Source organism: Schistocerca americana, chromosome 1, assembly GCF_021461395.2.
Source record: "Schistocerca americana isolate TAMUIC-IGC-003095 chromosome 1, iqSchAmer2.1, whole genome shotgun sequence".
Lineage (NCBI taxonomy): Eukaryota > Metazoa > Arthropoda > Insecta > Orthoptera > Acrididae > Schistocerca > Schistocerca americana.
Window position 1 is genome coordinate 403,111,537 of NC_060119.1, and position 12,861 is coordinate 403,124,397.

A 12,861-nucleotide genomic window follows, 5' to 3' on the forward strand; every position below is an offset into this window, starting at 1 on the left:
ATGGCTCTGAGCACTATGGGACTTAACATCTGAGGTAATTAGTCCCCTACAACTTAGAACTATTTAAACCTAACCAACCTAAGGACATGTCACATATCCATGCCCGAGGATTTGAAACTGCTACTGTAGCGGTCGCGCGGTTCCCGACTGAAGCGCCTAGAACCGCTCAGCCACTCCGGCCGGCCAGTTAACAAAATAGATTACCGTAGCTACAACAAGCATTAACTAAGCATAAAACTCTCAAGCTACTAGTAAATCAAATATTCAATTAATACCACGTCAAGAACGTTGGCGGAAAATATTACGCTGAAACGAAGACGATGGCAAAAGAGAGAAATTCGTGGCCAGCTAGGAAATCTAAACTAAACACCACGCTGGACTTTCCTAGTGCTCTGGCAACATAGGTACACAAAATTTAAGATGCATTTTATCGTGGTCATCTAAGAAGGAGTTCTATGTGCCATTTTTCCATTTTTTTCTATTTTGCATACAAATATTACTGTGCAACTGACAGAAGATGCCGTTCAGTATTCAAGTTCACGTTCCACGTAGGTCTTTAACAGTATAACACTGTGTCTCGCACGGAATATTTCACTGTATTGAGAGAATAATTAACAGATGTGTGATACAGGCAACAAGGAAACTGTGCCACAACTTTATGTCTTGGAAACTATTATTCGCAGAATTTTCATCCTTGGAATAAAGTCACTATTGTTCCGACTGTTTGTTTCTTTGATTGCTAGATACCGGAAAGGCGAAAAACCCTGCCGCACTTGTTACAAGAACCACCATGCCGGTGGAAGACAGATTATATCGAAGTTTCAATAAACGTGTAAAAACAACATTCTTTGCAATTATTATATAGCTACTAACGTGAAATTCTTTGAATTATTTTGATAAAAAGCTTCCGCTGATCTATGCTGGACGTCTTTCCACCTTCAACAGTTTAATTATAAATTACAGTATGTTTGCAAAAGTTCCAGTTGTGGTATTACCATTGTAGCATTTGCAGCCAAATCATAAAATAACGATAGCTAAAGATCCCGTAACAAAGTCTAGCAGTAATGATATCAAAGCACACCTCTCCGTATTACCAAACCCTTGTGTTAATGTATTGAACAGAAGAAGAATCCGTATACCATGAAATTTACAGCCTCTTCTCTCCAACGAATGAAACAGTTTCTTAACATTGTGTTTTAATAAATTTTTTGCTACTATACATTTATACACACTGTTCGAAGAGGAATGCTCAATATGAGGACTTTCCATTCAATGATGTCAGAGTACGTTTATGAATTCTAATCATTACAAAAGCGTCTGAGTCATCAATTTCAAAGTATTTTTATTGTTTCTGCAACAATATCAGAAGTGCACTATTTCCTTCGTCCCTCATACCTTAGCTTATTACCGCATCATGCTGGATCTGTGAGATGGTTCACAGTTACAAACAGTTTGATAAATTAATTTTGAGAAATTTGGGTGACTTAGCTATGGAGATTCTGACGCAGCTTCTATAATGGTGGTAGATTTCATAACCAATCAATATTTCTACAGTTGTACAAAACGTTGTGTTTCGGTGTGTGAAACGTCAAAATTTTGTTATAATTTATTCAGTAGTAATAACCTTTATCTCATTTTTCTGAAAGGTGAAGTTAGGAAGTTCATGATAGCTGATAGGAAACATCACTTAACTCGCACTGCGGGGTCACAGGCTGCATGAACAGTAGTTTTACTCCAATTGTACACCAACGTACTTAAGATCAGTTTATACGATATTTAGTTCAATAAAAAAGAGAATTTAATACTTGGAATATACAACTGAGGTAATGACTCAGTTTTACTGAGGAAATACAGTTTAGTTCACAAATGCTGCATTGTTACGAAACGTCGCAACTGAAGTAATACTTGGATAACGAGTGAATAAAATGATAATTATGTGTAGAGAATTAACAGACGTTTCGAACGACAGGACTGTGACGCAAAACAATTAAAAACTGCTAGTTCTGATCTTAAAATTCTAGAAGAGAGCACACTTCACCGTCCCGATTATCAGTTTCAGTCAATCATTCTGAATACTAATGGTACAGGAAAATTTATGACTGTTTAAATGAACAAAGTTCTCTCATAAACTACTGCACACTTGCGAAAGTTCACAACATTTATTTACAAACACGAATGACATCACGTGCTAGCTATATCCTGTACTTCAGTGCCTCTTACTGTAGAAATGCGGCAGAAATACCTCTGATAATATGAGCTACCTAAAATGACGAGTCTACTTCGAATCAACCGATAATAATGTCATATCCGTATGCGAGTATTTTATATAACAAAAATAGCAAGAATATGTATTAGAAATAGTGTCAAATGCATAGCCTAGTCTCGACAAAGTGGCAGAAGTAGTCGATCCTAGCACAAAAAAATTCTTTCTGTCCCATCTTATAACTCAGCCGCCTTCTCGAAGGTCCTGTCAGTATCAGATATCAGATTCTGGAACGATCTACCTCATTATATCAGAGAACTGAATAACAAATCCAGGTTAAAAAGGCAGCTAATGTCATATCTACTAAAACAACAACAGTGTCTGCCTTAGTTTCTGAAGGATTTCGTCACCCCATTACAACTATGTAATATTCTTTAAAGCCAGATCTTCATCTCTCAAAGCTCTTAGCTGGTCTACGTATATTTCTCGTCCTCAGAACTCACATTGTCAGAAAATATAACTTTTGTACCCATATAAATATATTTTGCATCTGTTACTATTATTATTGTTATTGTTATTATTATTATTTTTATTATTATTATTAGTGGCAGCAGCAGAAGTAGCAGTGATACTGCTAGTATTAACGTTATTAGTTTTTGATCCGTACAGTTAGTCACGTTGTTTTTACATACATTCAAATTATCTTTCATTTCATTGACACCTTTTTATCACATTAAAAACTATTCTCATTTTTAAGCAATTACGACGAAAAAATGTATGTGTAAAATCCCTGTCCAATGTAAGAAAGAGACTGTAGGTCCTCATATGGTCATGTTAAATAAAAAATAGAGCGTTTTACCGAAAAGTGAACTCCGAAATATTGAGTTTTCACGAACAGTCATCATGAGAGCGTCAAAATGTCGACGTACTACAATATGTTGAAAGATGTTAAAGATTGATTATCGCTGCAGGTCGATACGAAGTCATATAATCGTATTTTACCTTTATTTGCACACATTATTAGCATTCACACACGTGAGCTGCAGACCATTTATATCCAATACTAGCCTACTAGTCTGCACACACAGAAGAAAATTTTCTTTTAATTACTAAATAGCATGATGACTAAATGACAACATAAATCATGGATTGCGCCAGTTATCAGCAGAGGCCCATCATTAGTTTCTTTGTGTAGCTAAACACAGGACTCTAGAAACTTTAATCAATACGATAGTTCCACCTCGCAAAAGCATTTTAAACCTAATTGTCGTTTAGTTTGCTCGCGTTCTACATACCATTTGCTCTCGTCTCTTGTTGGCATAAGAAACAATTGATCAGACCAATAAAAACCAAACTGCCGACTTTCCGAAACACTATATCTCAGCTATATATATCTCAGTAAGCAACACTTCAGCTGAGCTGACTGGTAACACAGTGAAATTTACTCAGTGTCAGAACCGAAACGTGCCATTGCAGATTCAAGTAATTATTGTGTGACTCTCAGTATACAAGAGTTATCGGTATTTTTAGAACAAAAACAAACAAATAAATAATAAATAAATAAATAAAGAAAAATATAAAAGAAAAGCAACTGACCATACTGACTGAGCACATTCTGAGAGATCAACCATAGGTCACGTATGTGCATAGAGAATTAAGCAACGTTTTTGTTCCTTGTATCTCTTCAGTCACAAACTATGAACAGTGGTACGTATTTTGACCTACGTCCGTTTAAAACTGTGGGTTACTGCACGCATCATAAGCCTTATGCCTGAAGCAGTACTTCATTAATAAAACAGAGACAAATAAAATTGTTTCCAGACTAAATTACTATTACGACTGCAATAATCTTTCAACAATAAACTACTATTATAAATTAACTTGGCCTGCGTGCAAAGCCTCAGTCGAATTTCAAGACTAGACTTTGAGTACTCACTGATTTAATTTTGATTTAGTTATCCCAATGTTTATCCACTGTGAAGAATTTCTTACTATATCTCTCAAGTTAAAAGAAGTGATATTGCACTCTTAGATCAGTACTTTATTTCCTCATGCAAAGTAGTAGAGCCAGTTATGCCGAATTATGTTTATTGTACTGAACAGTATTGGTTTTTGTAAGGAAGTGATCACGAGGAAGACACACCCAGCAATCAGTTAAGAGATTCATGTGAGAAATTTGCATTTTTTTGTTTTGAATGATATAAATAAGAGTTTTGGCTGTGACGCTCACTTCCGACTTAGCTCTTGTTTTTGTCACCGTAAATAGGACAAAGTGGATTTTTCGTCCATTATGGCTGTGATGTTCCACGGAATGTAACCATGGTTCATTAGATGCTCTGTACTCATAGCACAGCAAATATTGAGAAACGTTTGACGTTTGACAGAGGTGTCATATGAAGCGTTTTATATTGAGAAGATTTTCCGAGGCAAGCACAAGCTGACACATAACTATAATGACTCGTACCGATTACCGTATACTAATCTATTTTTGTTTTACGTGTCAGGTTGGAAAACTATATTGTTAAACAGTTTGAAGTTTTTAAATTTACAAGGAGTAAAACAAAAATTTACAACTTCGAAGTTGAAGACTTCCTACGTGAACCAAATGTAAAAAGTTTATCAAAGATCTGGCGTAGGAAGACACAAATACGCAGTTTACCAAGTGTTGTCTGGCTTTATTCAGTTTCTTCTAGATATACTGCACTTTTTTGTCTTATAAGTAACACCTCTCAGCAACAAATGTTAGTACGTGAATATACGTAAGACCACTGTTTGAAAGGCTGAAGTTCGTTTCGTTAATGTCACAGTATGTACACCAAGCCACGTAAATTGCTTCATACATTGAAGATGCTGCAGAATCAATGTGCCTTACGAAAGACTACAAATGAAATACGTATTTTTTTTCAGCACTCAATTTCATCAATTATGTTCCCTTTTCATTGTGAAATACTTTATCACGCACAGTATAGTTATGTGGCGGAAAGCCTTCGATTAAATTTGGCACAACATTTGGTATTGTACGTTAGCATATCTGCCTCAGTCCACACCTCTTTTGCACATTTGTAACTCACCGTCAAATACTATGCACAACTGTGTAAAATGCTCTAATCTGTTAAGTTTATTAAGAAGAAGATTGGTCTCTATGCTCATGTGATGACTTTTCATTGATCACGGATTCTATTACGGACAGTCTCATGAATCGGAAGCATGAGTATATAAAGTCTACAAATATTTAAAACTAGACTCTACTACGCATATTCGCCATTCCTTCATGTTAATAAATTATTTTTTTTTAAAAAAACACATAAATTCTTTTGCAAAAATAGCCCCTTATTAAAATAATTAAAAAAAAGATATTACAACCAGTTGATGCTATTTTAAAGACACAGTTTCTGAGTTCTTGGCTGCAATATTTAATGTAATGAACTAGCATACTACGTAGATTTATGGGCTTTGAGACAATGAGGTGAAAATATACGTGTTAAATTGTGAGCTGCTTGAATATTGTTGAACTGGTCCGAGTCACCTTCTGTCACCTACACATTTAACTGAATTTCCGACTCATTCAAAACAAAGTAGGCACAACATGATTCACAGACTATGGTGTGTGTGTGTGTTTTTCTCGAGATAAGATTAAAATGTTACCATTAGGAATAGGGGGACACACGGTCGTGTAGATAAATATAAAGCTCATACGGACACTTATGAAGAAACTATTCTATGAAAGAAACAGGATTTTCACGTAGATGTAGAGGATAAACGACGAACTTATAAAATATGCAATGATCTGGCTTTTCCCCCTGGCAAGACAAGCTTGTTTGACAACGGAATCTGATACAATGAAAACCAGAAAGAGATATATAACTGGATGAGAGTTTTTGTTATACTATGTCTTGGGTGCAAGCGTATATGTGACTGATTTACATTAATAATTCATGGCTTCATATACACTCTGTCATTTAATAAATGACAAATGACACTGCTAAACACCACATGTCGCGCAAATTTCAGATTAGAGGACAGTGTGTTAATCCTCTTACAGATTTTATCCTTTGAACTAATACATTGCTCCCTGGAAGAAAAATATCGTGTAACTGAAATCTCGGGAAACGAGGAATAGCTGATCATGCAATCGTCAATAGAAAGCGCTTATATTTGAGAAACTGTTTTCGTACACAAGAAGGAGCTGTGGGCAGATAAAGAGCTCGAGATCTCGATTCAGATATCAGTACCTGCTTCCCTCTTCTTTGTAAAGTTCAGCCCTTGCAAGCCACTATTTTTTGTTTTGTTTTAATTCTTGTTATGACTTGTTGCATCCATTTGCTATCCACATCCTTTCACTGTTACATTTATAAATTATTATTTAGTTTGCTTACAAATTTATTTATTTTTTACTTTTGTTTTATTTCATTTTCGTTTCTTCTTCTTCTTCCCGCAGGACTTCTGCAAGAAGACGATACTTCGCAAAGGAATCGAGTCTTTTCTGCCTGTGAGAACCGAGTACGGATGGTTTCCGTCGCATTTTTATCTCCATGCATCTAAGATGCATTTACAACATTGGAATAATGAAACACTGTAAGAAGGTCGCTGGAAAAATTATTCTTGATTACATGACAAAAAATAGTTGCCACAGCGGTAAACGATGATGCGTGTTGTAAGTTACGAATATTAATAACAGATGTTTCCTGAAATAGCCTATCCTTGATCCTGTTCATGTTTACTGATTCACTATAGAATAAAATACACTGAAAAACTTCGTAGCCTTGCACAGTTTCTACAAGTCTGATAAATGTAAGGTTGTATCCTGCTTACGTACTGTGGGATAGCACACTATAAAGTTCACGCAGGTAAGATTGTAAACATAGCGGGTAAATTATAAACTGCACATACACACCCACACACACACGCACACACATACACACACACACAATCACACACACACACACATAAGATGCTGGTGTACATAATAAACCTCTTTTATTGTTGTTTGGGATGTTATTATGCCAGTCCCAATATGCCTCTACATCGATGGTTTGCTGGAGGTTTCTGTTCTTTATTACGCGAATGTCACTATAAAAATTCCACTTCCATTTGAGAACTCATTTTCTAACTCACCCGTCAGCAGACTTTGTCTCGAAAAGACTCGAGATTTAAACATGCACAATCCATCTTAGCATAAAATAGAATGTGAAAAGCAACAAACAGAAATTCCTTGTGAGTAACAACACAGGACACACTGTCTGCAAGTAGAGTGACTGAGTATCAAGTCATCCACTTTATTCTTCGTATTCGCCTAATGAGGTACATATACTCAAATCAAGTATATATTTGGGACCGAGACAGTATTGTCCAGAAAATGATTTAAAATAGCTTCAGTCCCATGGTTGCGAGGAAGGTTTCTGTAGATCTTCTTAGCGTACTTCTGATCTGGCTATTGTCTAGCGGAAAACTCGAATCCTCATATATACTCCATAATATCTAACTGAAAACAAATAAGAACTCTAAAACACATGAACCTGCTCAGTATTGACCATAATTTTGAAATAAAGGAAGCAAAAATATTTACATTTCTGAAGAACATAATGCTTTTATCGCAGCAGCTGCAATTTGAATTTTACTAACTGTAATTTCAATGAAAGTAAGCTGTTGTGGAGCTCGACAAAGTAGTAAATCATACGCAAAAAACAAGTGATTAATAACTATAAAAAAATCTTTATGTACGCAGCATACGGGTACGTCATTTATTGGGGCACTCTGACGAAATGCGGTTTTGGATTTTCCTTTAAGACTAATGTTTTACATAATGGCAAAGTTTTAAGCCCTTTGCAAATATTTCCGCAGTTGTGCATTGATACTCTCGTAACGTAGCTTCGTTTTTTGACAGTCTTTTCTTCCCACGTATCTATTCATTGCTGTTTGCATCGTTGCACTCAAACACGGGTTTCAAAATGGCTCTGAGCACTATGGGACTCAACTGCTAAGGTCATTAGTCCCCTAGAACTTAGAACTAGTTAAACCTAACTAACCTAAGGACATCACAAACATCCATGCCCGAGGCAGGATTCGAACCTGCGACCGTAGCGGTCTTGCGGTTCCAGACTGCAGCTCCTTTAACCGCACGGCCACTTCGGCCGGCCAAACACGGGTTTGAAGTAGAAAAAAAATATTCAGTGTAATACAGAAACTCTTAATACCTAACCTGAAGCATGGGATTATTGAAGAAAAATTGTGAAACGGTAACTTGTATGACTATCCCGTAGCTAATAACAAGTGCATCACTTTCAATTGTTATACTCCAGTTTCCAGCCTTGAGATGTTCGTCCTTTCCCATTCCTCTTGCAGTAAACGTAGACAGACCGACGTAGAAAATAAGAGGTACTATGAACTCAGCGTCACGATCTCTTGTCACCTTCCATGAATACATGAGGTTAAAGACGCAGTGAAACACACAAACATGTAAGTCAGTGGATATAGGTACGTCGGCGGAGACGAGACGGGTCGTATACTGTTGAGGGCTCAGCAATTTCCGCCAGGCACACGGCCCACTGTTTCACCGTAAAATATTTCCCTTGGCCGCATAAATTCGGGGGCAGACAAACGGCGCCCTGTCATTACACTTCAGACTCCAATACATCCGTCGTCAATAACTGTCCGCTACATAACTCCCTAACACATCATTTGTTGCAGATTTATTGCACAATCAGGTCTCAAAAGCAGCGCCAGGGAATACGCTGCGGTCGAGAGATTGCTGTGAATGTTCTTCTGAATGCATTGAGAGGTTGAAATCAGACCAGTGTGCTTACTCTGCGCACGGGGCTGAATTTCTGCCTGTCGCTGTTTCCACTTAAGTTTTTTTGCTGCTGCAGGTCTCTGACTGCATTTCACACCAGTTGAAGCAGCAGTCTAAGAGTTCGTTACCACCGTAACAATGGACTTACATTTAACCTGTTCAAACACAAAAATTGCAAAGAATCTTTTTTCTACTTATACGTGATATTTCTTCGCACTTATTTCTACACTAGTATTATAGGAGCCGTCATACACTGCGCAGTGAATATAATGCAGTGTATCTGTACAATTTTCTCCCTTTCTGTTCTATTTGTTGGAAGAGTGATGGTAATACACTAAGCTAAAGCAGACATTTTTCTACTCTTACGTACAGCACTCCACTCCACAAAACTCTTTTTTTAATTTTTTAAATGACACTTTCACTCTCATCATATTCAACACCTATCATTTACATTTTACTTCTTGCAGTACAGACGTATTTTAAATGTTTCATGATCACATATCATGGATTCTCTTTCACTTTTATTCCAGAAAGCAAAACGTGTACGCGCTGAAATCAATATTTTAAGGAAACATTCGAGGGATAACTGTGGGATCTCTGTAAGACATGATGTGAGTGGTGGACAGAGCTTTTGGAGAGTGGCATTTGTATTCGTTTCTACTCCGGTTTTAGGAAGAACTAAGTTGTGATTATTCACTTTTCCCTCTCTCGTACATTATTTACATATTTGGCCATTTTGTAGGTTATATAACGTATCAATATTCCAATTTCTTCAATTTTTTAGTGCCGGGTTTGATCGTATTTCTGATGTCTTAGTTTTGGAGAACTCGAATGTGGTGCCTTCTAATATATCGACTTTATTCTGTACACCTGCACTTGAGAATTAGATCTGTATTTATTTACACTTACCAGTCTTATTCTTCTTATTTTTCAAACTTGTTTTTTCTGTCTCTCTCTCTCTCTCTCTCTCTCTCTCTCTGTCATCTGTCATATGCTTATCCATTGATTTGATGTAGTCCTCCTTCTCTTTGTACGTTGTGCTAAGAGTTCCTACCTTGCGTAAACATACATCGTTATTGCACTGTGCTTATTCTAATGATTGTCTGCTGGTATAAATTTTGTTTGAGTGATTCCTTCCCATACAAAGTTAACTACTCGCAGAAAAAGTTTCTGATATTTCACTAAAATTTCGCTGTGGCAGTAATGAGCAAGCCATCGTGCACTCTGACCTAGACAATGATAATCTAACTTGTTCCTTCTTCGTATATCTTTCCTCTACTATTTTTCTGGTATTCCCCATTCCGTAATTTATCCACTCCGTTAATTTTATACACCTTTCAACAGCAACGTCTTTAAAATTCCTCCATTTTCTTCAGCTCAGGCTTCATCACGGTTCATTTCTCACTTCTATACAATTTATCTTCAATATGCTCAGTTACAAAATTCCGTTGCCTACGACAATCTGTTTTTATTTTTGTCAGAAATCTTCCTAACGTGGCCTCTTACACCAGATGATTCTTTCACTTCGTCTGCTACGTTGCCTCTTTCAAGTTGCATCTTAAGTAACCCTCATTTCTGCCTTTGACTGCACTACATCATTTTAGTCCTATTTTCGGTTAGTCCGACATAATTTCCGGGTTAAATAGGTCGTGCATTCGGTTAAATACGTTCAGACCTTACTTCTGCCAGTACGAACATTGCGTTATTGTCTCTGTTCTGATATTTTCTTGCATCCTCTGTTCTTCTTCAATCTGCAAGATAAATAACAACGATCAAATTTTTGCTACTACCACCTGGGTTTTGAGTATATTTTAAACTTCGAACACAAGTTATCCCACTCGAAATTATCAAAGGTGGGCGACTACGATGTTTGTATTTTTATTTTTAATTTTTGTTAACTATCTAATACCCTTCATGTTATCTTTGATTCTTCCATTTATTATTTTTGTAAGAAATTACAATACTTTTCATGCTAGCCTAGTCACACAATCCTCACACTACGCTCTTACTGTCATAAACTTACTTTCTGTTCACTTATTCCTTCTTTAAATCTCTTTATTTTGAAACAATAGCTCACTTCAAGTAGTACAGCAAAAGCAGTTAGGGAGGGGGGATCTCGTCGTAGTCTTTCTTCCTATTTAATATTATTAGTATCTGGAATATACGTTACTAATTAAACGTAAGATCTGTATTTTATTCCTATTGTCTAATTCATCTTACAAAGATTGGATGTAGCACTGATAAATTTTCAATTACTACTACTTTATGGATTAATAGTTTCCGATACTTCGTATGGTATTTGGATGTAGCACTGGTAAATGAATGAATTTACCCTTTCTGTTTCTTTATTTCCAATTACCACTACATTAAACTAATAGATTCTGATCCTTAATATTGTATGACTTTTTCGGTAAATTGGGCTGTGTAACTATCACGAGGTATGAATGTCCTTCTGTAATAAATTATCACACCCAACAATTATCTTATGCTGGTCACAAAATAAAACCATAGATTCAAATTTAATTTCCCACGTGTTATGTGTTAGGTGATAACTCTCATTCATTAGCCTCACATATATTTATTTAAAGTGCAGGAGGAATAGAGACGTAAGGTTCAATTCTATCCAAAAATTATTGCACTTGCTATTATTTTTATTTGTTTCAGAATATTTCTAACATATTTGCAGCTAACATTATAGAAAACTTTCGCGCAATTTGCGAAGTGAAGGCATTTTCTTTTCTAAAAATCCTATATATTTTTTAGAGTTTTTCAAAAAGATCTTTCTCTTTTCGAAGGAGATCGCTCACCAACCAAAATGATTCTTTTTAATAAATCTTAGGTTTTTCTGAGCGTATCTGAACTGAGTTGAGTAATGTATATGTAGCAAATTTTGGCAGTCTTTTTTTATCCGCTACTGTTCTACTTTGTGGTCAAAATGTCGTTAATAAGATAAATAATCATATTTCTGGCGATGTATTTTTAATTATCTGCGTATTTATTCCACCATATCATAGAGATATGGATGTTTTGGGATTTCTATCTTTTATATAGTAATTGTAAATCCTTAATGTTGGTTATATTTTCATATCATTGTGTCTTTTTTTCCTCCACAGTTTGCTGCCATAATTAACGGTTGAATTTGAACTACAAGATCATTTTTTGGCTAACCGTTATTAACCTTGTTAAGGTGTTTACTCGTTTGTGTAAAGGTCACAATTTCTCATGTGGGTATATTTATTGGTCTATTTTTATCTGTCACTTATGTAGTGCTTATTACTCATCATCTCAAAGCGTGTGCGAACCTTATCCTTTCTTGCTTCCGTTATTTTATTTTTAATATTTATTTCACAAGAGAAACATAATGAACCAAATAACTACCTTCTCATCTGATTCAGTGCTAGAACACCTAGTATATTAAGTCTAAATTCCATACTAATTTATTACATTTTCATTTAACAACCAGAATCCTTTCCTTTTATTTTCATATCATAAGTTTCCCTTTACATGTATGTGCAAAATAACTCCGTGATTGTAATAGAAATTCCCTATTCCTACTGATCGGGAAAGCAAACTTCAACAAACGTATCATTCATCCTATTGGAAATTCTTGAAGTGTTAATATGGTGATGGGTTTACCTGCAACGTACAAAGTGCTTTCCGATACAGTCATGCTTAAAGAACGTTTCGAGCCAAAACAGAACTTGATATTACACACTCTGTCAAATAAGAGTGTTCCTAGAATTAAGAAAAGACATGGAGGTGTCTTTTTCGGTATAATAGCTTTCAAAATGTTTAGAACTTGAGGTTCCTTTTATTCTTTCGAGCTCATTTTTCAAAGAAGTTGTTTAAAATCTATTCCACTCACTCC